Here is a 25,852-nt window from a genome sequence, read left to right as displayed (position 1 = left end):
GCATTATGCAAAATCCTACAGGATGCAAATGGAAGTGGCTGTTATGTTGTAGAAGAGGTACTAGCCTAACAATAAAAGGAACAGAATATTAATTCAAAAAATTAATCCTTTTTAAATAACTTTCCTCACCCTACATTTCTGTACTTGTAAAATTAAAGTGATTGGGCTAAAAGGTAACAATTAAAAAGTATAAACAATACATCTATCCACATGTCAAAACTTGAGAAAAAAAGTTTTTGGAACAATATGCACAGTCTGGTAATATTTATGTACATTTAAAACACACAACACACTATTATATGTTGTTCATAGATAGACATGAATATAAAAAGTAAAAATTGAGTAGCTAATTATATGCCAAACTCATGCTAGTGGTTGCTTCTGAGATTAATGTAAGAAAAGTATGATTATAGCATGTGGTCAAAAGAAACTGCAAGAATATCTGGGACTCTGTTTTTCTAACTGTAAAACATTTATAATAATATTATGTACCTCATAAAGTTGCTGTGAGAATTAAATGAGCTAACAGTGTTAGAGTAATACATATTTTTTTCAATAATCAGTATTTCCAATAAAATATGTATTATCTCATAATAAAACTGTATAATTTGTAATGAATAAGTAGTTGACATTTATTTGAAATATTATTTTCACATTCACTATTTCACTCTACCATCTTGTCATATTTCAACCATATTTGCTCAGTTTTATGTTTATAACAGATATATTGATTAGAAGGTGAAAATATATACTCTGAAGAAGTTTATCTCAACTTGTAATCATTTAAAATCCTAGTCTATCAGTAAATATATGAAAATATTATTTGCATTTCCTAGTTATAATTTATCCCTGTGTTTAATCAAATGAAAGCATTTTCAGCTTAATTTTTAAGATTAAATTTAAGCCTAATCAAGCATTGGTATCTTGATTCCTTAACAAATGATATTATGGACTCCAGAGCAATTATTTCAATGTGGCACACAAATTAGCAGTAGTTTAAATAATATATGCACCATTTCACATAGTGAAAAAGCAATAATTTTATTTTATGACTCCAAGGAGTTGAATTTTAATGATCACTCAACTTTTCAGCAACTATTAATTCTCACAGTAAAATACAAGTATTTTTCTTGTTATTAATTTTGAACACTAGCAGAGGTTTTCTGGTTTTAGTCTAACTTTATATCCTAGAATGGTGGTTCTGAATCTGAATATGCGTGTTTGCTGTTTGTTTTATTTCCACATCATTGTAAATTTCCCAAGTTACCTTTTGTAACTGACTTCTGATTGTATTCTGTCTTTGTCAGAGGAAATATCTTGTATTATCTTTTTAAATTTGATTTTATTGACGTATAGCTGATATACAATGTTGTAATAATTTCTGCTGTACAGCAGAGTGAGTCGGCCATACATGTACACATATTGATTCCCATATAGGTTATCACAGAACAGTGAGTAGATTTTCCTGTGCTCTATAGCAGGTTCCTGTTGATTATCCATTCCATATACAAAAGTATGCCTTTTCCATTCCCCATACCCATCTACCCCACCTCTTCCCCTTTGGTAACCATGTTTGTTTCAAAGTCTGTGAATCTATTTTGTAAATACGTTCATTTGTACCTTTTTAAAATTTCTGTATTTAAGTGGTATTATATGGTATTTGTCTTACTTTGACTTACTTCACGTAGTATAATAATCTCTAGGTCCAACCATGTTGCTACAAAATGGCATTATTTCATTCTTTTTTATGGCTGAGGAGTATTTCATTATATATATATATATGAATATATATATGTGAATATATATATGAATATATACATGAATATATATATGAATATATATGTGAACATATATATATGAATATATATGTGAATATATATATGAATATATATGTGAATATATATATGAATATATATGTGAATATATATATGAATATATATGTGAATATATATATGAATAAAGACAGGAGATATGTTGATGGATATTTAGATTGCTTCCATGTCTTGAGTATTGTGAATAGTTCTGTTAGGAACATTGAAGTGCATGAATCTTTTTAGAATTATGGTTTTCTCTGGATACATGCCCAGGAGTGGGATTGCTGGCCATATGGTAGCGATCTTATATTATTTCCTAATTAAAAATTTATTGAGATTTATTTTGTTAATGGCTGCCCTGTAGATTATAATTTACATCTTAATTTATAACAAACACATTAATACCAACTTAATTCCAGTAATATACACAATGTTTTCCTTATGTAAGTTTCTTTGCACATTTGCCTTTGTCTATTTTTGTCATAAAGATTATATCATTATACATTGTGTACACTAAAATATAGAATGATAAGTATAGTTTTAGACAACTGTCTTTTAAATGATAAGGAAAAAAAGGATTGTTACAAACAAAAATACATTTATATAATCTTTCATTTTTATAATATAGTTACCTTTAAGGATGTTTTTTATTTTTTCACATAGATTCAAGTTTAGTATTCACTAAATTTAGAATTCACAGTTCAGTATTCTTTCATTTTAATCTGAAGGACATTATTTGCTGAGAAGCTCTTTGTCCATGTTGGGGGCACAATTTCAGCCTCACTGAGTCTGTTGACATTTGTCTCAGCCTTCACTTCCCAATCTTGAGAGCCTCAAGATTGGCCAGACATACACACAACTCTGAGTGTGTGCAGCCCCATATGCATGTGAATGGCTTTCCAGGCTTCCAGAAATATGTCGGATTTTTCCAAAGCACCCTATCTCATTCCCCAGGTTTTCATCTGAAGATTTTTCAGTTAGCCTATTTTTTTGTTTCAATTTTCATCCAGTCTCTCAAACAGCAACAAAATGAAATAATTGCCCCTACTTGTTTTCAGCAACACTCAAAGGGAAAATGCTTTTCCTCTCAAACCTTCTTTTTCAGCACTCCTTTGTTCCTTTGTGAAACTTTCATAACTTTCACCAGTTTCTCTTTGTGACACCTCACTGCCCAAGAGAGCCTTCGTGGAGAGAAAACTTGTATGGGTCTGATTTGTTCTCCATCAGCATGAGGCTTATACCTGTATAATTTGGTAGCTTCACTCCTATCTATGTCTTAGACCTAAAAGTATTAGTACCAGAAATGATTATGTGGCAAGAAACTTTTGGTTTTCCCCAGATTTTAGCCCAGGTCATTTTCAGCAACTCCTCTTCCATTTCTTATGTCCAAGTCAAAGATGGACTTCTCAGGGAAATTTAAAATTAAAAAAAAAAAGTCCAAATGTTCTTCCTTGGGGTTATTTACTTGTAAGTTTGAATTTAGAAGGAGGCAAATTGGAGTTCCAAAGAAATTTGAAGAAAGTTTTCTATTTATTTTTGCCAAAATTGATATATGTTCTCCTTGAGGGAAAAACATTCTCAGAATCCCCAATTTTAGCTAAAGTCAATTTCAGTGGCTAGTATACTTATATTCTCTGTATTCAGTTCTGTGCCATCATTGAGTAATTTTAATAGAACTACAGATTCTTCCTTCCTTTATAACTATAAAAAATAGTTCTTGTTTTATTATATCTTCATCTTCCAAATAATCTTTGGAAATAAGGCAGTAAACAACAAATACAAAAAGAGACATTGTATAATATTCCTCTTTTTTAAGCAGATATGTCTTAATCACCTACTACATTTTACATGCCTATGTAGGTGGTAGAGATAAAGATAGTTTTTGAGAAATAAATTTTGTGGTTTGAATTTTAATATATACATTGAGACTTCATAAATGGAGTAAAAAAGAACTGGAAGAGTCTGCAAAGACAACATGAGTGAGTGAGAGAAGGTAATGAACTGAGCTTTAAAGGACAAGTAGGATTTAAGAAAACAGGGAATTCAGAAGAGCAGTCGTGCCCCAGAGTCAGATCATGAAGTCAGGCAAATAAATTCCAGGCTATCAAGCTTGACAGACCTAATGTTTCTTTCTAAAGTAAATGTTGAGCATGTGAAACTACTGCTTCAGGCTGGCTAAAAGGCTTTGTGGACTGATATTCTATCATCTCCCTGAAATGGATGGGACATTGCCCAACATAAAGGTTTTTTCTTGATTAAAAACAAAACAAAACAAAAACTCAAAACCTGTTCATCTTTGCTCAAATTTATTCTTCCTTCCATAGTTAGCTGGATGAGATTTTCCAGGTGCTTTACATGTAGCCCATTCCCTTCCCCCAGGTCTCTAAGTAATCCAGAAAATATTTCATTAACCAGAGTGCTTTGAGAAAAACTATTGCTACTAAATCCAAAAAAAAAAAAAATTTTTAAAAGAATACTCATTCCCACCATGTCCATGATAATGAATGTGATACAAGCAGAAACATGAGAAAGACTTGCAGAAAGGCTAGTTCTTACTCTTGTTTCTCTCCTTCTCAGGGGAACCTGCCTGGTATAATTTTTGGAAGATAAGAGGTGAAACAGCATGACTTTTCCCATCAGCCCTGCTGAGACCATCTGAGATGAACTGATCACCAGTCAAGTCCCAGGTATGTGAATGAGACCTGTCAATATTAGCAGCGCCAACTGGCAAAACTCTTTAAAAAGCAAACTATCTCAGAGAGGCTTGAGCAGTAACAGCCAAACCCCGTGTAGAGAACCGAAACTCTCAAGACTTACCAAACTTCAATATTTCTCGTTATGTGACTCTAAGTTGTGGATAGTATGTTAGGCAATGCTACTGCATCAGTAGATCAATGGATATACTTAGCTTGTGACCAAAGATACAACCTTTTTACAGTAACAAAAGGAACTACCTTTTGGTCACTTCCTCAGGGTAGTTTGATTAAGCAAAAACTAGATCTTTCTGCCTACCCAAAGCTGCTGCTGCCTTGTGACCCACTAACAGCAGCATTTCCTTTCTTTGATTATGGGAAAATATCCAGTGCTTTCAGGATTCCTCCTGAAATTAGCAGCCAACCAACAGATATGGCAAATTTCCTTGTGCAGGAACTGATTACTACTGGATTGCTGAGGTTTTGATTGTTTGCTTTTGCTGTTGCTTTCATTTTCTTCTTTTCATATAGAAATGAAAGGATGAAATAAAATTACAGTCCCATCCCTATCTAATTTGAAAACAATAGTGGAACTGACCCTTTAGAATATTGTAATAAGATATTGTGTTTTCTTAAACTTGGAATAATTCACTCATTCATGATATTTGCCTGGATCTTAAAAGACACCTAAACTTTTAACTTATATTCCTGAGAACTGTCATGGAATGTCCACCATGTGTAACCACATATAAATCACTTAGGTTTACATGGTGGGTGGAGTAGCAGGGTGATTGCCTACATCTTTCCGCTTCTTACAAAGTCTTGGAATCACGTGCCATGTCTATGTGCACAAATTATGCTCAATTTTACAAATTAGTACAAACTCAGCCTCTACCAAGAGGAAGAATGTTGAGCAGGGACAGAATTTCCCACAGTTAAGTAGAACTATGCTGAGGGGTCTGTTTATCCTGGTAAAGTTCTCATTGAAGCTTTCCTGTTATTCTTTTCTGCCTTGTAAATCTACTCTACACCCTTCTTCATGTTCCTCTCTGCCGGAGGCCATCCTGTCCTGACCACACCAGTTTACCTGGTGACTTCAGGTATTTAGGCAATAGAGTAGCCCCGGCAGAAGATCATAATGAAGGGTACTTACCTCTCATGCGCTCCCTGCTAGATTCCCTTTCATTGCCAAAGATCAGTTTTCTCTCAAGAAAGATTTCATCCTTTTTCTGATCCCAGTTTCTGGTAATATATGCCTTACCTATATCCTTTAGGGCATTAGGGTGGTGATCTCGTGGTCACTGCAACATTCCTTGTTTCTCCTTCACCCACATCTTTGCAGATTATTGTAAATAAAGCCTTCTAGAATTATAATTATCCTATATTGACTTTGCCATCTGTTTCCTGTGGGGACACGTAACTGGTAAACACTTTAATCACCTTCCTCAAAATTTTATTTTTTTCATGAAACAACTTTTTGCAAGACGTGTGAGTGTGTGTCTGAGATCTTGGGTAAAATAGAACTTGCCTGGCTATTGGAAGGATGATTTGTATGGGGCAAATAGAAACAGTAGCTATATCATCATCTGTAACCCACAATAGAGAAAGCAAATTTTATGGCACAATATACCATGGTATTGAAGTTATAGTGGATAAAATAGAAGGCCAAACCATGTTATGACTAGATAATCTTGCTAGTAACCTAAGCCTCAATTTCTGCATTTTTGAAATAAGCATTTGATGACCTGCTCCATTCTTTTTCAGCAGGTTTCTTGAGAGAATCAAATGAGATAGCAAATAAAGATACATGGAATTATAAAAATTTAAAAGCTACTTTTGTTAAATATTTGGGAATATCCTATCTATGTAACTTGGGGCCCATTTAGACTAAAATTTGTAACTCATATTTGTTTGAGTTCCCTTATATGAACATAGATGTTAAAAATCTATTAAAATTCCTATTAAAAAATAGGATGCAGTTTCAGGTAGCTAGTATATCTCACTTAGAGGAGAAATTCAATTAAGCAAAAAGTTTTTTTAAGACCAATTTCACTAAAGACCTTTAATTTACACAATATAATATTTTGTCAAATCTAGGTCACGCCCATGAATAAATATGTAGAAGTCAATCTAGGTACTATTTAAAGCTGCTCAGTAGTTGTTTCACACTACTAAATATCTGGAAGGCAGTTTCATTATTTATCTATCACTTGCTTATTCAATAAACACAGCACATATCATGGAGCATTTTGTGTGATCTATTTGTTATATCCACTGATGATGAAACCTTAAAAAGCAAGTCTTCCGCTGCTACTGTTCCCCTTGCTTGGCATAGTGGTTGAGTCAGTGATTCTTATCATGTCCTAAGAAACACCACCCATCAGGGGTCACATTTACATGCTCTATTGAAAAAGAACTTGAGCTGAAAGTGTTCTAATAGTTCAGATCCTGCTGTGAAACATATGTGAAGAAACATTAACCACCTACATGTGTTAGGAATGTAAGAAACACAGAAAAACTGTGCAGTTTTACAAACTCGCAAAATAATTGAAACTTAATGAGGAAGTTCTCTGGGCAGAAAATGACCTCTTGTTTCAGTGTCACTGAGTTCCCACTTCCTATCGGGGTAGCTGGGAAATGAATGAAAAAGAGCATAAAGAGCAGTCTAAATCCCACTGAGCCACCCCCCCCACCCCGCCTTTTTTCCCTTAGCTTTTATTACCTTCTAGGTGTTCTTTTTGCCTTTTAGGTATTCAAAACAGTTTTTTTTTTTTGCTTGACTGATTTGGATTCTTTTTAAGTATATAAAAAGCCAAAAGAAAGAAACTTTCTTCTAATGTTTTCACTCAGTATTCTGAGTACAGAATTAGTGAGCTTCCAACTAATCCTGACTCAGTTTTAGTGACACAATTGTAAGTAAACTCTACAATTCTAAATCTGTTGAATTTGAACTGCCAGGCTCATTTTGTAAACTTCAAAAACAATCTGTCTTATTAGATGGAGTTTTTCTTCCACTAAGAAACCAAAGGATTTAGTTCTGATTTCTTTCAGAGACCAAAATCTGTCTTTGGTTCTTTGTATCGTTCTGTCTAGTCATCAGGGTATGTAGACTCTCTTGGTTCCCCAGGGTCTTCCACCATCCAGAACTGCCCTCCAGATCTGAACTTTATGGTCACCTTGTGCTGTTTTCATCCCTAAAAAAGTTTTTGTAGAATATATTTACCCGACACTTTCACCCATTTTTAATCCGTATGAAATTCCTTATTCCAGCTAAGCAAATCTTATCATTTATAATAGTAATGAAGTTATAAATGGAGGTATCTCAAATTATGTCCATTTAAATAGTTTGCATGTTTTAATTATTATTTTTGCATTTTCTGCTATTATCTTTGAGATTTACATGATCTTGTTGGATCTTGAAACTTAAAAGGATAGAAGTACAGTGTTTTTCTTTCTTTTCATGGGCTCACATGCCACTCTAACCCGTTTTCCAGAGACAGTGAATTGCAACTCTTGAAGAACGTGATCAAGGTCATACTTTATTTCAAATTAAAATCTGAAAGTGAAATGTAAAATTGTGTAGACATTTTGGATATCATTTTGGCTATTTCTAAGTGATGGTAAATGTACATACACCATATGAACCATCCATGTAATTCTTAGGCATTCACTGAAGAGAAATGAAAGAAAGTATGTGTTAGTTCAAAATTGTATATGCAAGTTTGTAGAAAGTCTATTTGAAAACAGACTGGAAACATTTACTGTTCAAAGATAGGTAAATGGATAAAAAAATTATGATATATCCATACAAAAAAATACTACTCAGCAAAAAAAACGAATGAACTATTGATATGCACAACACATATAAATTTCCAAAAAAAACCCTAATGCTGAATGAAGAAATCAGAAAAAATGCTGCTTATATGATCTCATATATTTATACTTCTAGAAAATTAAAACTAATATATACTGACAGAAAATAAATCCTTAACTGGGGTTGTGGCTATATGTGGTTTAGTTGAAAAAAGTGATTATAAATGGAATCAAGAAAGCTTTTGGGGAGTTCCCATGGTGGCGCAGTGGAAATGAATCCGACTGGGAACCATGAGGTTGTGGGTTTGATACCTGGCCTCGCTCAGTGGGGTAAGGATCCAGGGTTGCCCATGAGCTGTGGTATAGTTTGCAGACGTGGCTTGGATGTTGTCTTGCTGTGGCTGTGATTTAGGGTGGTGGCTACAGCTCCAATTAGACCCCTAGTCTGGGAACCTCCATATGCCATTGGTGTGGCCGTAAACACACACACACACACACACACACACACAAGAAAGAAAGAAAGCTTTTGGGAGAGAGGTTTATGTTTATTATCTTGATGGGAGTGATACTTTGACAGTCAAAGCTTGAAATTTTATGTGCTTTACACTATGCTTATTAAATAACATATTGTTACTTCAACAAATCTATTACAAAATGCCATATAAAAAAATGAACACAGGCTTCATACTTGGAAATAGTAAGATGTTGAATGATGTTGTTTATTTTTTGAGAGCTTGACAAATCTTTTTGTGGAAAATTGCTAAAAATCAGAGAAAAATGGAGTTAATTTTCAAGTTAATGGTCACAAAACAATGCCTATTACAGATATGTTTCTGTTTATTCATAATATATATTGATATCAATATAATTAGGATAATAATAGGTTACCATTGCCTCACACAGAAAAAAGGCTATCTCCTTAATCACTCTAAGGAGGGGCTGTCCTTTCTTAGGGACTGAAAAGATAACCTGGTTTAGGACATCAACCAAGAAAGCTTACTGGGATTGAGGCAGGGTGAGTGGAAGAAATGTGATTAGATTTTCTCACTACGTCCTACCCCTGACCTCTCAGATCCCAGAAATACTATTCATCCATATCAGGAAACCCCTCTTATTGAAATAGATGAAAATTGCCTGGAAATTACAGAAGTCATCTTCATAAGCCATCTGCATGAATGAGGAGTGCCAGATGGGATTCAGAACCAACTGAACACTCAACAGTTTTAAAGTTTAGGTTGAGTGGAGTTCCCATTGTGATTCAATGGTTAATGAACCCAACTAGTATCCATGAGGATGCAGGTCAATCCATGGCCTTACTCATTGGGTTAAGGATCTGGCATTTCCGTGAGCTGTGGTATAGGCTGGAAGCTGCAGCTCCAATTTGACCTCTAGCCTGGGAACCTTCATATGCCACGGTGCAGCCCTAAAATGACAACAAAACAAAACAAAACAAAACAAACAAACAAACAAAAGTTTAGGTTGATACCTGCTAAGGCTATTGAATATTTATTTTAGTAAGAGTATAAAGTGAAAGTAAACCCTCTGAAAGACTTTCTTGCCTGGTGTCTTGAAATTTCCTTTTAATTTCATTTAAAATAATGTTTTAATCCAAAGTAAAAGAGCACCTTTAATTTAGAGCTGTTGTAAATCAACCTGATAATGACATATTTTGATACATAAACTTCCTCAGAGGAAATTAGGGACAAAAAGATTTTGCTCCAATCAACTTTTGAGTATCTGAGAGGGTAGATATTGTTTACTCCCTAGGAAAAATAATTATTAAGAGATATGAGGCATTGTTCTTAAACTTCAAAATGAGTTACTAACAAACCCATAACTGTAATATACTTCTTTCTATGTCTAACTGGAGTGTTTCCAGTTGTATCATGATGTTATTGACTTTAACCATTGACTGAACTGCTCAGCTGCAACTTCTGAGAAGAAATTTAAAGGAATCAACACAACTTAATAACACAGCCACATTTATTTAGAAACTCCAGAGCACAGATCAAATCATCTAAAAATGATTTTGGGGGAGTTCCCATCATGGTGCAGTGGAAACGAATCCAACTAGGAAGCACGAGGTTGTGGGTTCAATCCCTGGACTTACTCAGTGGGTTAAGGATCTGGCATTGCCGTGAGCTGTGGTATAGCTCGCAGACTTGGCTTGGATCTGGCATTGCTGTGGCTCTGGCATAGGCCAGTAGCTACAGCTCCAATTAGACCCCTAGCCTGGGAACCTCCATATGCCACAAGTGTGGACCTAAAAAGACAAAAAAAAAAAAAAAAAAAGACTTCGAAATAGAAAAATAAGAGAGAAACAGACTTGGAATTAAAAAAAAAAAAAAGTAATCATTATATATTTATAATCTTCAAACCTTAAAATAACTATAAATAACAGTTAAGAAAAAACTCATTTTTCATGTTTTATGGTTATTGATATTAACAGTGCATCTTTATTATGATCTAATACCAGAGGTTTTATTTCCAGAACTTATATAAATAAAACCTGCCAAACAAGTTTAACTCTCTAAAATGTCAAGATGAAAGAAAATGTTGAATTGGCCAATGTCACAGGCCCATGGGTGGGGTGACAAATGACAGATTGGGCCCCAACCAAAAATTAAATTGAAGCTTGCTCCATTTCTTTCAAGGTAGTCTTCAGCAATTCCTTGACTCTCAAGCAATAGTACTTGGTAAATAGAAATTTCAAGATTCCTGTAAGCTCAAAATTTTAAACTCATGGTGCCTTAGCAGGTTGAAGACTGTTTCATATATTCGTACTTCCTCAATCCCCTAATATCATCCTACTCTCCTTACTCTCCCCTGGGGAACTTGCTTTCTACTTTCCTGATAAACGCAAAGCAATAGACAAGAACTTCCTCCACAGCCATCCATTTGCCAGCACCTGCAGCCACATACTCCTGCCCATAGCGGTGCCCAGAGTCAGCATGTTTCATTGTATTGGGTTCTTACCACTTTTGACAACTCAAAGCCATCACTACTCACTTTGATCCTCTCCTTCATATATCATTTCTTCACCTCTACTGAATCCCTTTAATATAGTGCATTATGGCACTACTTTTTCTATCTGGAAAAAAACAGCCATTGATCCCACTTCCCTTGCCAGTTACTATCTACTTCTTGCTATCTTTTGCAACTTATTTCTTCAGAATATTTTTATGTCAGGATTTTGATTCCTTGCCTCCATCTCCTATTAATAGCAAATTTCTTTCTTTTTTTAAATATATATTTATTACCTTATTTATTTATTTATTTAGTTAGTTATTTTCCCACTGTACAGCAGTTGGGTTGTTTCCATGTCTTGGCTATTGTGAATAGTGCTGCAATGAACATGTGGGTGCATGTGTCTTTTTTAAGGAAAGTTTTGTCTGGATATATGACCAAGAGTGGGACTGCTGCGTTTTCTATTCTAAAGAGTCTTCTATCCAAAACATGACTCTTATGTCAGCATCACCAGCCATCTCCTCATTGCCAAATATTTTAGACACTATACAATTTTAATCTTTCAGAAATTGTCAGCAGCTTTTTATACACTTGATTATTTCTCTCTCATTAATACACACATTAGTCAGAATAAGCTGTTATGAGACATTTAAAAAAAAGTCTCATTGTGTTAAAAATCATCCATGTCTCTCCTTCCCTTGACACATTTTTCCCAGGTGGCTTGAAGTCTCCCCTCTTCTGAGCCTTCACTTGGGAAACAAGGCTGGTGGAGCAATAACTCTTTGGAAAAAGAGTTACTAAATGCTGAGTCGAGAAATGACACATGCCACAGCTCACTACCAGACCTCAATTGTCCCTGCCCACCTTCCTCACACCCATATTCAATCTGTCAACAAGTCTCATTTTTCTTATCTACAAAATATACCATCTGGCTACTTCTCTATTGCTACTCTTAACATCCAAGCCAACATCATCTCTATCTTGAATTATAGTAATGTATTCATAATGAAAAATTTACTTCTTAGTTGCACCCCAACCATTTATTCTCAGCATGGTCACCTGAGAGATTCATTTAAAAATGTTAAGCCACACAATTAGGTAACCTTAAAAAGGAAGAAAATTATGATGCTACCATATGGATGAATCTTAAAGACATTATGCTAAATGAAATTAGCCAATCACAAAAGCATAAATACTATATGATTTCACTTACATGAGGTACGTAGAATAGTCAAATTCATAAATACAGAAAATAGAAAGTTGATTGCTAGTGGCTGGGGGGTAGGTGCTAGAGGGAGTAGGGAGATGTTGATTAATGGACACAGTTTCAGTTTGGCAAAATGGGAAAAATTCTGGAGAAAGATGGTAGTGATAGTTGTACAACAATGTGAGTGTACTCAGTGCTACTGAACTGCACACTTATATATGTTTAAAATCATAGTATTTACATCTATTTTACCACAGTAAAAATAAGGAAAAATATTAGGTAACTGTCTTTCTTTCTTTTCTGAAGATTGGCAATTTCACTAAGAGAGATACCACAATGTTTCTCTTAGACTCCATGGCCATGCAGTATCTGTCTGCACTCAATAACCTCTGGGGTTACTTCATCTGCTCTCTCTCCCTCACTTACTTTGTTCTAGTTGTACTGGATTTTCTGTAAAACTGTCACCTTCTGCTCTTTGCTCTAGCCATGACATTCCTTCTATACCTTGTAATATTGGGTAAATCTCAATGGTCTACCTTGATCACACTACAAAATGTTATAACATTCAGACTTCTATTTACCATTAACCTATTTTGTATGATACCTAACATTTTCTAAAATATAATGTAATTTTCTTAGTTATTATGCTTATTTATATCTCTACTTGCTATACTGTAATTTTCCCAGGGAAATAAACCTTGCTGTTTATCTTGTTGTAGTACAAGTGTGATGGACAGTATAAGACACATAGAAGGTGCTTAATATTTAATTGTTGAATGTTGAATATATAAATGCCATTTTATTACCCCTAACCAATAGACATATTTGACCCATTGGACTTTCCAATCTCAATAATCTTTAAAAACATATTTTATGTCTTTTTCTAGGTAATCTTGATTGACCACAGTTATTTCAGTTTTCTTCCAGGTCCTTATATTCATGCCAAGCAGTTAACAATTTTTTGAGTTAAACTTTTCTTTTATTGTTTAATTGCTTGCTTTCTATTAGTATATCTTCAAGAATGAGAACAGTGATCTGAAAGAGAGTTAATTTTTTAAAGTTTTCCTTTTTTGCTTTTATTAACTGTTTTAGAATTTATAAATTATTTTATAGACAACTATTCTTTGTGAGGGGGTTAACATTACTTGTAGAAAGAGTATATGACTATCATCTAAAATTTTATGTTCATTTTATTCCAATTAGATGTGTCATCAATATTTTGTAATAATATCAGGCACGAATTTTAACATGTTTTAAGTTTGAATGTGACTAGCAGAGACATTTAAAGTTAAAACAGAAAATTGATAATTAGAAACGAGAATAGTTTTCCATTTAAGAATATCCAATTGTTTTAACAATATATACTTTTTATGATTCAAAAGTAATATATAATTATCCTTTATAATTTAACATTTAAGACATTGTATAAAAACTCATTCTTCTATAAATTGAGGAAAATTCCAATAATAATTCTATCTCAGATTGGGTGGCCACTCTAAGTTTGTTGTTTAAAAAAACAACAGCAAAGTATGTATACATGTGTGTGTAACTTGGTCCCCATGCTGTACAGTGGAAAAAATAAATTAAAAAAATAAAATAAAATAAGAAAAAAAAGCAACAAATACATGCCTATAAATCAAAATCAATTAAAAAGTATCTATTGAATGTTTTCAATGTGCCTATCTCTATATTGAAAACTATATCAGAATATTCATTCACTTGTATTTTATATTTCTTGAATTATTTTATCAAAATCATTCCACAAACCTACTTGCACACTTTCTAAAATTTGAATATAGATAGTCCTTTTACACAGTAATGTCAAAGTAAATGTTAAAGATTTGGCCCGGCAATTATGTTTGCACTTTGCAAAAATGGGTTTTTGAGCAGTGGTTTACCCATTTAACTTCCCCACTCCCTGCCCCATGTGTGGGCAAGTGTTTGCTCCTCTGCATGCTGTCTCAATCACTGCCTTTGAGTAACTCCAGGAGTAATTACTTGTAGCCCTCTACATTTGTACTAGCAATCAATTTAGTTTCCACAGAAAAAAATTCTTAGCTGAATTATACCATTTAATGACACTGTGCTTTAGCTTGAAAAATAATGCAGTCAGCTGTATTTGAAAGTCCTGAATATTTAAATATGCAAACATATTCATGGTCCAGTTTTGCAAATTCCATTCTTTGTATCATCCTTTTTCAAAATAGGGTCTATGATTTGAATGAGGGGCTAATGTTGGGAATGCTTTTCTCTACCATTCTAATGATTCCAGGGCAAAGTCTCCTACTTTGGGGTCTTAAACTCAAGATTTATACTTTTTTTGTGGCTTTCTTATTTACTCAGTGGTATGCTAGCAAATGTTTAACAATAACTTACTCAAAAAATATATTTGCATGCAATTGTGTAATGAAGTTTATTGGGACTTTTGTAATAGATGTGTAGCACATAATTAAATAATTATGAAGTGTATTTTTTTGTAAATTCTAAATGGCCAATTGTTTCTCACAGAAGCTCTCACTGATTTTTTTCTATTTTTTGTTAACATAAGAAACATGATTATGCTGATTAATGAGTACAGTTCTGACATGAATCATGGTCGATATTTTGTTTACATTAATATCTAAGAAAATGACATGACTATATTTTGGAACTTCACTTGTTCAGTGATGTGAGATATTTTTGCTCAATCAGAGAATCATTTTTGAGTATTACAAGAATGTCTTTTCAATTTATTATGCTTTTACAATGTAATAGCTATATGCATGACAAAGATTTGTGTTTAATATGCCTTATTAACATTTTATTCCTTTTTGTTAACCCTGGATATGCAAGAAATAATATATAAAACTGTGATTTGCAGCTTTCTTATTTGTAAAATAAAACCCACTCAGTGTGGCCAAATTCAAGGTACTAATCTGATATCACTGAATGAATATTTCTACCTTAGAGTTAGAATACACATATTAGGCTATCTTTTAGATCATCAGAATTCCATTTTTAAATTAATAATTTCAGACTTTTTCATAAACTGAGCAACATATAAAATTTTACTTTAATCCACTGATGAAAATTCTAATTAGCTTATTTCCCTGCATTTTTCAATCTTTAACATACCACTTAGTGAGATTTGCTAAAGGTGGTAATGCTACCCAGCTGGTCTCCGTGGGTTTCCTGCAAAGGTGTAATAAGCATGCTTTGATATTCAGGGTGTGTAGGTTCTTTAGGCCCATAATTGTTTTTAATGGACACCTCTCTTCAAAAACACGGTTGGCTACTAAACACAGCAAATCAAACAAAGTGAGGCCAATAAAAATTAGTGGATTTTTAGGTTTACAATAAATGAAACTTGGTTAAGTATATATAGTCACTAGAATTTCTTTTTAAATTTTTCAGCATACTGTATGACATTTACTATCCTACACATCATCATGCAGTAATGGTTTGGAATACTGTCTGACAGTAGTAAGCTGCCAGAGCAGTGCAACAAAAAAATTCTATTTTGTGTAATGATTTCATTTTGGCAAAGGTTTGTTTACACACAAAGTGACTTCTGTTTAAAGCAGTCAATAAGGGAGGCATTTCTGTTTATGACAGGAATGATCTGGCTTGTGCCTGACTGATCCTTGCTTTGTATTACATGCACTTTGATAACCATCAGCTTTACAGGAAGCCCAATCTGTTCAGGCATCATATGTAGGAAATAAGCAAATTGAAGCAAATCTTTAAGAATTTTCAGGCAAATTAGGAAAGTTGTTTTTGTTTTTTTTTTTTTTTTTTTTTTTTTTTTTTCATGTTTAATAGGTATTTCTTAACACTGGGTATGTTAATTTGCCTGTATGGAAATAAAATGTAAACTTGAGACTTTTAGGGTGAGGTGAATAAAATGGGGGGATTACTGAAAAGCTCAAAAATTTGAGAAGAGGAGTTCCTGTCATGGAGCAGTGGTTAACAAATCCGACTAGGAACCATGAGGTTGCGGGTTCGATCCCTGCCCTTGCTCAGTGGGTTAACGATCTGCCATTGCTGTGAGCTGTGGTGTAGGTTGCAGACGTGGCTCGGATCCCGTGTTGCTTTGGCTCTGGTGTAGGCCGGAGGCTACAGCTCCGATTCAGCCCCTAGCCTGGGAACCCCATATGCCGCAGGAGCCCCCAAGAAACAGCAAAAAGACAAAAAATTCGAGAAAGAAAATCAGTATTTTAAAAGTCCAAAGCTTGGCATTTACTATGATCAATGTACTCCTCCTTTCCTTTACAAATCTTTACCTTGGGTATGTAAGAATTGTTGCCAGGTTTTGAGAGGGTTCAATGATTATCTAAAACTAAGTTTAATGTGTTGGCATTCATTTAAAATGGATCTATTTTTCCAAGAATGTTTTCCCTAAAATCTAAGCCCATCTGTATTTTAAGAGGAAAGTCCTTGCATGTGTTTCTAATTCTTCTGTAAACATTTTATTAAAGTATACCATTGCAAAGGCCAGTAGATAGCCAAAAGGGGTATAAACTCTTTTGCCTTAGAAACAAAGGAGTTTGGTGTCCAAGTGTAAAGAAAATATTTGGACAGTTATAAAAAGGGAAAAATAAAAGCTTCATTCAGTATGCTCACCCTTTTTCTTTTACATCTTACTTTGTCCTTTCCAGCTATTTTTCATTTTCCCTGTATTCCTTAAGTACTTCTTCTAAAACCTGCCTTTTGAACAAGAAACTACCTCTTTCAGTGTTATGCCATATAACCAACTTGGTCAGGAGAAGCAAAAAGCTATAAGAAAAATAATGCCATAATCACATGGCCCACAGAGCTCACTGTATATTTCGCCCATAATTTAAAAAAGGAACTACAGAGACAACTGAATAGAGACATTTAGCAAATATCTGAAGTTAAAGTACTGAGTGATTATTTGTGGAGGGTTGTACCATGTCCAAAAGGTTACTTCAATAATTAAAGTGAAATGTTTTGTGAAAAAGGATATTTCTCCTTGATGAAACTGAATTTGTTTCTTTAGCAGTATGATGACATTAAATATGTTTATCTTTACTTTTTTTTTTTGCCATGCTCTGAACAGTACCCATTTTAGGCCCAAAATATTTCCGTTGTCCACTTGCATGATCTGATTTAATCAGTTACTTGTCTTACCTTTCCTTTGGTGTATGTTACCAATTGCTGAACACTGAGATAATGATGAATATGAAACTTTTCAGAAACACAGAAGCTGGAATCATATATCTGTCCAATAGACCTCAGCCATGAAGAGATAGAAATAATCAATGCAGTTTTCCAAGGCCATCAGCCCAATTTACCCAGAAGCACCACAGATGAATAAACTAGGCAGTCTGTCTACGAACTGCATTGACCCCTCGGTTTTTTCTTGGGCCCTTAAGCTAGTTTTAGACTTGTGTCTATGATGAAAAGTAAAATGGACAGTTGAGGCAATTATCTGAACAATTCTGTTGAAAAGAAGGCTTGTTACTATGGAAAAAGCGAGTTGGGGGTGTGCCTTAATTATCCATATTGAATTTCTATATTGATCACATTCACAAGACAATTGCTTGACTCACCACTTCATTTTGCTTGGGTAGACACAGGCTAAGATAATTGAAAGCAATTAAACAGCAGTGTCTGGGGAAACATAAGTGACAGCTTAGGTCAGATATTGTGGTGCAGGCTAGCTTCATCAACAAGTATTTATCAAACCCATAGTGTGCTGGATTCTAGGAAGATTATCAGTTAAAGAGAGAAGAAAACAACTATTCACAAAGTAGTGAAAATAAGACAGACATTCAAGAAAAAGTTAGGTGGAATGGACATCAATTCAGCAGTGAGCCTCAAAATAAAAAAGCTGTGCTTTAAGTAATACGTTGGTCTCTTTCCAAGGCCTAGCGGAACTGAAAAAGTTTAGGGTTAAACATTGAATTGGCTTTCTAAAAAGGTATCCCATTATTTGAGAAAGAATGGGAAGATTTCTATTGAAATTTTTGAATGAATGAAACAAAAGCACCCTGGCCATCCTTTTTTCAGAAGGCAAATGTATCTGGGAGGAGTCAGACACTTAGGTGCACAAAATCCCTGAGGACTTTCCTTAAGGAAAGTGAGTTGTCACTTTCCTCCTGAGTACAGGTGAGAACAGCTGCAGGAGACCATTGGGTGCCTGGGGGAGATAAGTGAATGGTATAGAAAGGATAAGTAAAGACTGAAGCTAAATTCTTCACTCAGCAATTTTGCCTTGAGCCAGCTAGGTGGACTCGCAGGTCTTTTAGGACCAGATGATTATTGTAGTGACAGCAGGGTTAACCAATCTCCACTTAGAATACTGAGTCAAGGTTTGTCTAGTACATGTTTAACTGAGTATCTTCTTTTTTAATAGGAACAGTGTCATTAGTAGGTCTGTAGTAATTTTATCTAGAATCATACTTGTGACTCTTGGAATACACACACATACATACACTTACACACACACACACACACACACACACACACACACAGAGTACCTGAGTCCTATATTATTACAGAAAGGAGAGGAATTCATTATACACATACGTTCATTTTTATCAGCTTTTTTAACTCTTTAAAATTCTAAATAAGATGCCGTTCTCTTTATAATTTTAACATATCTATACAAATATATATAAATAAATATGTAAGATAAAATTAAGTATATCATAGTAGCATGGTATTAATAGATTGTAAAATTATAAATCATTTCTGGCTTAAATGTACTTTGCATAACAATTGAGATTTTACTTATAAAATAAAACTAGTTATGTTTAAATCAGAAAATAATATTAAGACAAGTAACATTTAAAAGTAGATGCATATGCTCTCTGGTGACGTTATCATGGTTTTGAAGAGGAAGTCAATTCATCCTTAGAATCAAACCTCCAATGACACATATCTTTTCATGTTCACTTTTGTCACTGAAGTTTAGGACTGGTGCTAGAAAGCAGAGTGACAGAAACATGTTCTAGAAGCTGATTAAGCCATTTTTACCTAGCCACCCTCTCACACATATGCACACGCTTCCTTAGGTATGCATGCACTCACTCCTGCAAACACAGACTCACTTCTATTTAGAGCAAATCAAAAATGGACTCTAGGACTCAGAGGCAACTTAACAATAAACTAATTTCCTGCTTCAGACTTTTCTTTATTAAAAAAATGAATTATTCCATTTGTCTCTCTGATTTAATCTATGATAAATCAAATTAAAGATTTGCACAAATATACATATAAGCTAATTATTCTACTCAGCTCTAAAGATAAAACAACTGTTAACCTTTACCATAATTATATCTCACCCTGAATCAACCTGAATTATAACTGAAAAACTGGAAAACTTACAATTGGCTTTGCTTGCTCATTCAGCTGTTACTCTTCTGAAAGATCTGAACCTTCCCACAAATCCTCAGAGGCAATACAATTCTCTGTTTTAATGAATTCACTTGCACCCTACTGAGGATTAATTGCTTTGGAAGCAACTCAATGGTCTGACATGCTGAGAAGCCCACTGTTTTTTTTTTTTTTTTTTCTTTTTCCCCTAATAAAGAGCTCTAAGGAATTCACCAACCTTCTGACCAGGTATAATATCTACTTCTCTTATCCCTTTCTACCTCTGTCTCTGCCTTTCTCTATTTAAACACACACACACATACACACACACACACACACGGAAAGAAAGGATAGAGAGATCCCTGGTGTTATTGACAAAACTTAAATTCTTTGTTGTATAAACGCCACTGGAGGATTTTTGGGTATGTAAGTCTACAAGACCACTCTCTATAGTCTCTTTCTCTTTGTAACAGCAACAAATTTTTTTTGGTGAGAATTTCTGTGATGTTAAAATCTACAACAAAACATAATTTGCCATACTTGCATATAATAAAATGTGCCATCTTGTGTTTCCAATATGGGGCTGTAATCTCTAATTGAATTACCTCACTAATTAATTAATCTAATAGATAATATTCAGCAATTGTTGTATGTTAACATTTGCCCCCAATTTTGAAGCCATAATGAGAGGTTTGCTCCAGGAGGGCAGTATACAGTAGTGCGTGGTGCTAGTCAGATATACAGGTAACTCAGATCACATAGGAACTGGAGTGTAGACTGCAAGAAACAGAACTAAGATATCGGTTGAATTCTATGCAAATGCTACTTTTTAAAAAATTATTATCTATACTGCCTAAGTCCCTTAATTGTCTTGACAAAGAGAATAGATACAACAGAGCTACTGAAGTAAAGTTAATGTATATAAGACACAAATAACAAATAGGGAGCAATTAGAAAGAGATATAACTGAAATAGGGCTCTAAGTTATAGGCTTGGCACTTCATCATAAAATTCACATATCTATTCTTTGCAGCCCAGCCAGAAAAGGGATAAAAGAGATGACTTGCCAAATTATTGTTATGGAATTAATAAAACAACATAGTTTATCATAGATAATATTTTTCTGTTATGGAATTCTAAAAAATATTTATCACATAGCTTTTTTAGTAAAGAACTTTAAATAATAAGAATACTAAATGCAATCTAATCATTGTTTCATAAAAGGAGAGGAAACATTCTTCTGAGACTTTTATATTTGGCTAAGTAATAGGACCCAGTTTACACACCCCCTTGTAAAAATTTTAAAAAGGAAAAAAAAGTCATGCACTCATATAGATTTTACTGGGCAATGGGCAGCAAAGATAGTGATTCCTGGAAAATTCGGAACAGATGAAGAATCCTGTGAATGTCCTTTCTTACTATCAGAGGAGTTTTCAGACCATGGTATGAGGAGAGAATCCAGGTAGGATGTGCCTGAATTGAGGGGGTAGATCTGGGAATCTAGGGAGGTCAAGGTGCTTAGAGTAGTCAGGACAAAATGCTGGAGAGCAGTGGGCTTGTGAGAGAGAGTGAGTGACAGAGAGTAAGAGAGTAAGAGAGAGAGAGCCATCTAAAGATCAGAACACAGTCTCTCTTAAGCCTTGAGGCTTTCAGCTTACTATACTGTTCAAGCATACACATGAGGAAAACATCTGAGACTGGGGAATCACCTGAAAGGTTTAGAGAGAAAAATCAATTCTCATACAGGGCAAGGCAGAATTTGTTTTTGGAACAGCAGAGGTTAAAAAAATATTCATAATGTGGAGTCCATCAGGTAGAGCATTTGAATGGTTTTGTTAAAGTAGTGGGGCAAATTTAGTCCCAGATTAAATATTGTTCTGGTCCTGACTTAAAAATTCTACAGCAAGAACAAATTATTTTAGGTGACATGACTGTATTCTTGATCAAAGCTTATTAATGTTTACAGGAATGCAAAAATATTCCACATCCAGCAAAGTAAAATTTTAATGTCTGAAATCTGATAAAAAAAAAAATACCAGGTGTGGAGGTAAATCAGATTTTAATTTGTGGAAAAAAAGATTTATAGGAGCCAAAATTATAATTACTGAGTATTTCATATTTATTGTGAGAAAAGTATAGAGAACAAGAAGATCATTAAAATATATATCAAAGCTATAAGCTGATTCCCAGCAGCTGTGCAGAAACAGAATCCAGTTGTCCACCCTATTCTGGGGTATATAGAATGTGCCTTCTCCCTATGGGAACCTCCATCCTGTTCACAGAACTCCTCAGATCCAGGGAACCCAAAATAAAGTGTTTAACCTGGACACACACTCCACTGGCCACATGCTTGCTATGTGAACAGTTTTGACCTTCTGAGAATCTTACCAAAACAATGTATACCATCAACCATGATTTTGTCAGCAAGCAATGCTTCTATGCTAGTTAAAAGACAAATAAGCAAAGAAATGAAATCACTCTATTCCAAAGTTATAAAATAACAGCATTAGGAGTGCCCATTGTGATTCAGTGGTAATGAACCCTACTAGTATCCATTAGGACATGAGTTAGATCTCTGGCCTTGCTCAGCGGGTTAAGGATCGAGCGTAACTGTGACCTGTGGTGTAGGTCAAAGATGTGGCTCAGATTCTGCATTGCTGTGGCTGTGGTGTAGGCTGGCAGTTGTAGCTTCCATTCGACCCCTAGCCTGGGAACCTCCATATGCTTCAGGTGCAACCCTGAAAAAAAAAAAAAAGGCAAAACAAACGACATCATTAATCAGTACATTTCATGCTCTGTCCAGAAATTACTGTTAGGCCAATACACCTCTTCAGGCTCTTTCCATGTCTTCTAGAATATACTATTTTAACACTCCATTAATGCAAAGAAAATAAATCACCATTGCTAATGAGAAAAATCAATCTATCTAAAAAGTCTAGAATTGAAAGAGAATATATAACTATTAAAGAAGCACAAAATAGGTACAGTTAATAACAGTTTAAGAAGTTATTCTAACTATCTCATCTGTTCAAGAAGCTAGAAGAAACATTGAGCATGTTTAGTGATATGTTTAATATGAAAAAAAAATCAAACTTCTAAAGATAAAAATTATAAAGCTTAAATTAAAAATATACTTGATGGATTTACTAATAGAATAGACATTGCGTTCCGAGACCAGTTCAGCAGGATGGGGCTGAAGAACGGGTGCTATGAAACTTAAGGGAAAAAGTTAACATAAAACAAGACACAGAGACGTTTATCTTAAGTAAAGGTGGAAACTGGGGGACTCAAGGTCTCAGGGACCAAGAGCACTATCTTAAGAAACCACGCTGCTTTTATTGTGTTTTTTAGGATTACATCAAGTGAGAAGGGGGTTGTAGGTGCAGGATATAGGGTTTTTTTTAAGTTATTTTAAAAGTCACATAGCCGGTTGCTGATTAAGCTTTTACCCTGACCTTTAGGCATTTAACAATCATTAGCATTTGAGGAAGCTTGGCATCAGCTATCTATGCATAGCATCTAGAGAATCACCGTTGTGCTTCTGCAGATGTGCCTGCATTGTGCCTATCTGCAGCAATCCCGCATGCCTAGGTTTGCACCTCGGTTCTCCTTGCTAATGTATATCCAGCTAATGACCCCTCATAAACCCCTTGGGGCCATGAGGCTCCTCTTTTATTCTTAAGAGGACGCATCATGCTGAGCAAACTGCATACCAATCTGCACAGGTCCACTGTGCCTAGACCAATGCATTAAGTCCTCATTCAGGAGGACTGACCCTATGAATAACTTATGCCTTTAGGTCTTTGTTCTTAAGCTTAAGCCATTTACCAGCACTGTGACTGTTTTTCAAGCAGGAAGATGGGGTAAAGTAAAGCAGGACAAGATAGAGTTTTCAGCAAAGAGGCTAAGAAACTATTGTAGAAACATGTCTCGTGACAATTGTGGATGAAAATAAGGTAAACTTAAAGACATATTAATAAAAACTATCCAAAACTAAATACATGAGAAAAAAGACTAAGAATAATTAATAGATAAAGTAGTTGGGCATTCATGGACCTTCACCTAAATCTCATACCATGTACAAAAACTAACCCAAAATAAAGCACAAATTTAAATATAAAATATATATAACTGTAAATCTTTTAGAAGAAAATATAGCAGAACATTTTTAAGATGTATGGCTTGGTAAGGAATGTTTGGACATGAAATAGAATATAATGCATATAAGAGAAAATCAATAAATTGGACTTCATTAAAAAATGTTACTCTTTCAAAGACATTGTTATGAGGATATAAAGACAAGAGAGAGACTTTGAGAAAATATTTGCAATTTACAACTGTAACAAAATAATATTGTAGAATATATCACTTGGATTCTATCTATACTCATCTAGAATATATTAGGAATTCTTTAAATTGAATAGGAAAAAAACCTAAGAAATTCAGTAATAAAATGGGCAAAACACATTAGGGAAATCAAATTAAGACCACAATGAGATATCACTACATGTATTGAAATAAAAACAGTGACATTACTAAATGCTGGTAAGGATGAAGAGAAACTGGATTACTCATATATTGCTGATGGTGATGTAAAGTGTTAAGTCATTCTGGAGACTCATTCAGTAGTTTCTTAAGAACTAAATAAATACACACTTACCACATAAGCCAAAAATTTAACTCATGGGCATTTATTCCATAGAAATGAAGGCTTATGAACATTCAAAAACCTATACCCCAATTTTTCAGGATGGCAGATTTATTTATACCAGTGGGAAACTTGAAACAGACAAACAGAAAAATGTCTACAATAAGTGAATGGTCAAACAACTGAATAACATCCACTGAAGTCTCATTTCTATCATTCCAAAGAGCTTTCTGTTATATACTGTGATACCAATATCACTGGAGGAAAGAGTAATGATTTAAAAAAAAAAAAATCTTTTTTGAAAATGCCAGCTATCTGATTTATCGCTAATTTTGGAGAAATAACCATGTTATGAATATAATAAGTGACAAGAAGCACAAATGTTGGAAAATATATAGACCTATGGGTAGAAGACCTGCATGCATTATACAGTTCTGCTATGGGTTTAGCTGTACGAATTGCTTAATCTCTCCCAGATTCAAATTTTTTTTACCCAGGAGATAGTAAATAAGAAAGACCCTGGAAAAGTTTCTGTGGAATCAAAGCAGTTAAAAATGCTTACTATGCAAGATTTTAATTAAGAAATTTTCCTGCCCAAAAGTGTTCTTTTTGTGAATGCCATATAATGCATTATTCAGATCATGCAGTCAGGCTTAAAGAAACATGGACTAGAATTCAAACTGTTCCTCTTACCAGTTGTGTGAATTTGGGATATTTACTTTGAGCTTCAATATTTTCATCTCCAAAAAAAAAAAATATATATTTTCATCTCCAGAAAAAAAAATACCACAACACAAATTTTTGTACTCAGTTGATATGACAATATGTTGTATTACGCTTTAAAATTCAGAAACTTTGATGTCTTTACCATATCTATTCACTTAGACATGTGGCAATTTGGTTTAAAATTCAATATATTTTTGTTGGTTTTGGATTAGAAATAATAAATCATAAAATTCTAAGCAATGTAAAATAATTGGAATCACTTGAAGTAGGATATGATTTCTGCCTAATTTAAGAAGTTCATTTTTTGAGTGGAGATAAGAAAGACTCTTAGATCTGAGTTTCACCCGGTCTTTCTCTCAGATTTACACTCTCAATTTGTTTTTGACGTATGTATATAAATAAACATAACTTTTGTGTAAAAACTCCAAAGACACCTGTCCTGAAGTTATAAATCAGAGAAAAAAATTCATGATCAAGGGTCTGCAAAATGCATTCTAAGGAAAGTACTGGAAGCTTCAGTACTTCATATTCAGTATTCAAGTGTCTGCAAAATGCATTCTAAGGAAAGTACCGGAAGCTTCAGTACTTCAGTATTCATATTTTCTAAAATTATTAGCAATTAAGTTTTCTCTGAGTTAATTAAATTCAGAAAATTAGGATTAAA

The 25,852-nt window shown here is 34.1% G+C and overlaps 1 long non-coding RNA gene across 1 annotated transcript in view; it reads left to right on the top strand.

Annotated features, from left to right (window-relative positions):
- LOC110259433 (uncharacterized) overlaps positions 1 to 25,852 on the top strand; it is a 651,590-nt gene that overhangs the window by 63,690 nt on the left and 562,048 nt on the right. The window contains exon 3 of the long non-coding RNA XR_014838476.1: positions 4,392 to 4,501. This is a non-coding gene — a long non-coding RNA (uncharacterized LOC110259433). The remainder of the gene's footprint in view (positions 1 to 4,391; positions 4,502 to 25,852) is intronic.

Source organism: Sus scrofa, chromosome 2, assembly GCF_054392235.1.
Source record: "Sus scrofa isolate SSC_HxYL_T2T_F1_AM1 chromosome 2, Sscrofa_HxYL_maternal_Yorkshire_Landrace_v2.0, whole genome shotgun sequence".
Taxonomy (NCBI): Eukaryota; Metazoa; Chordata; class Mammalia; order Artiodactyla; family Suidae; genus Sus; species Sus scrofa.
The sequence above is the reverse complement of the archived record's forward strand: the minus strand, read 5'-3'. Positions and strand labels throughout refer to the sequence as shown.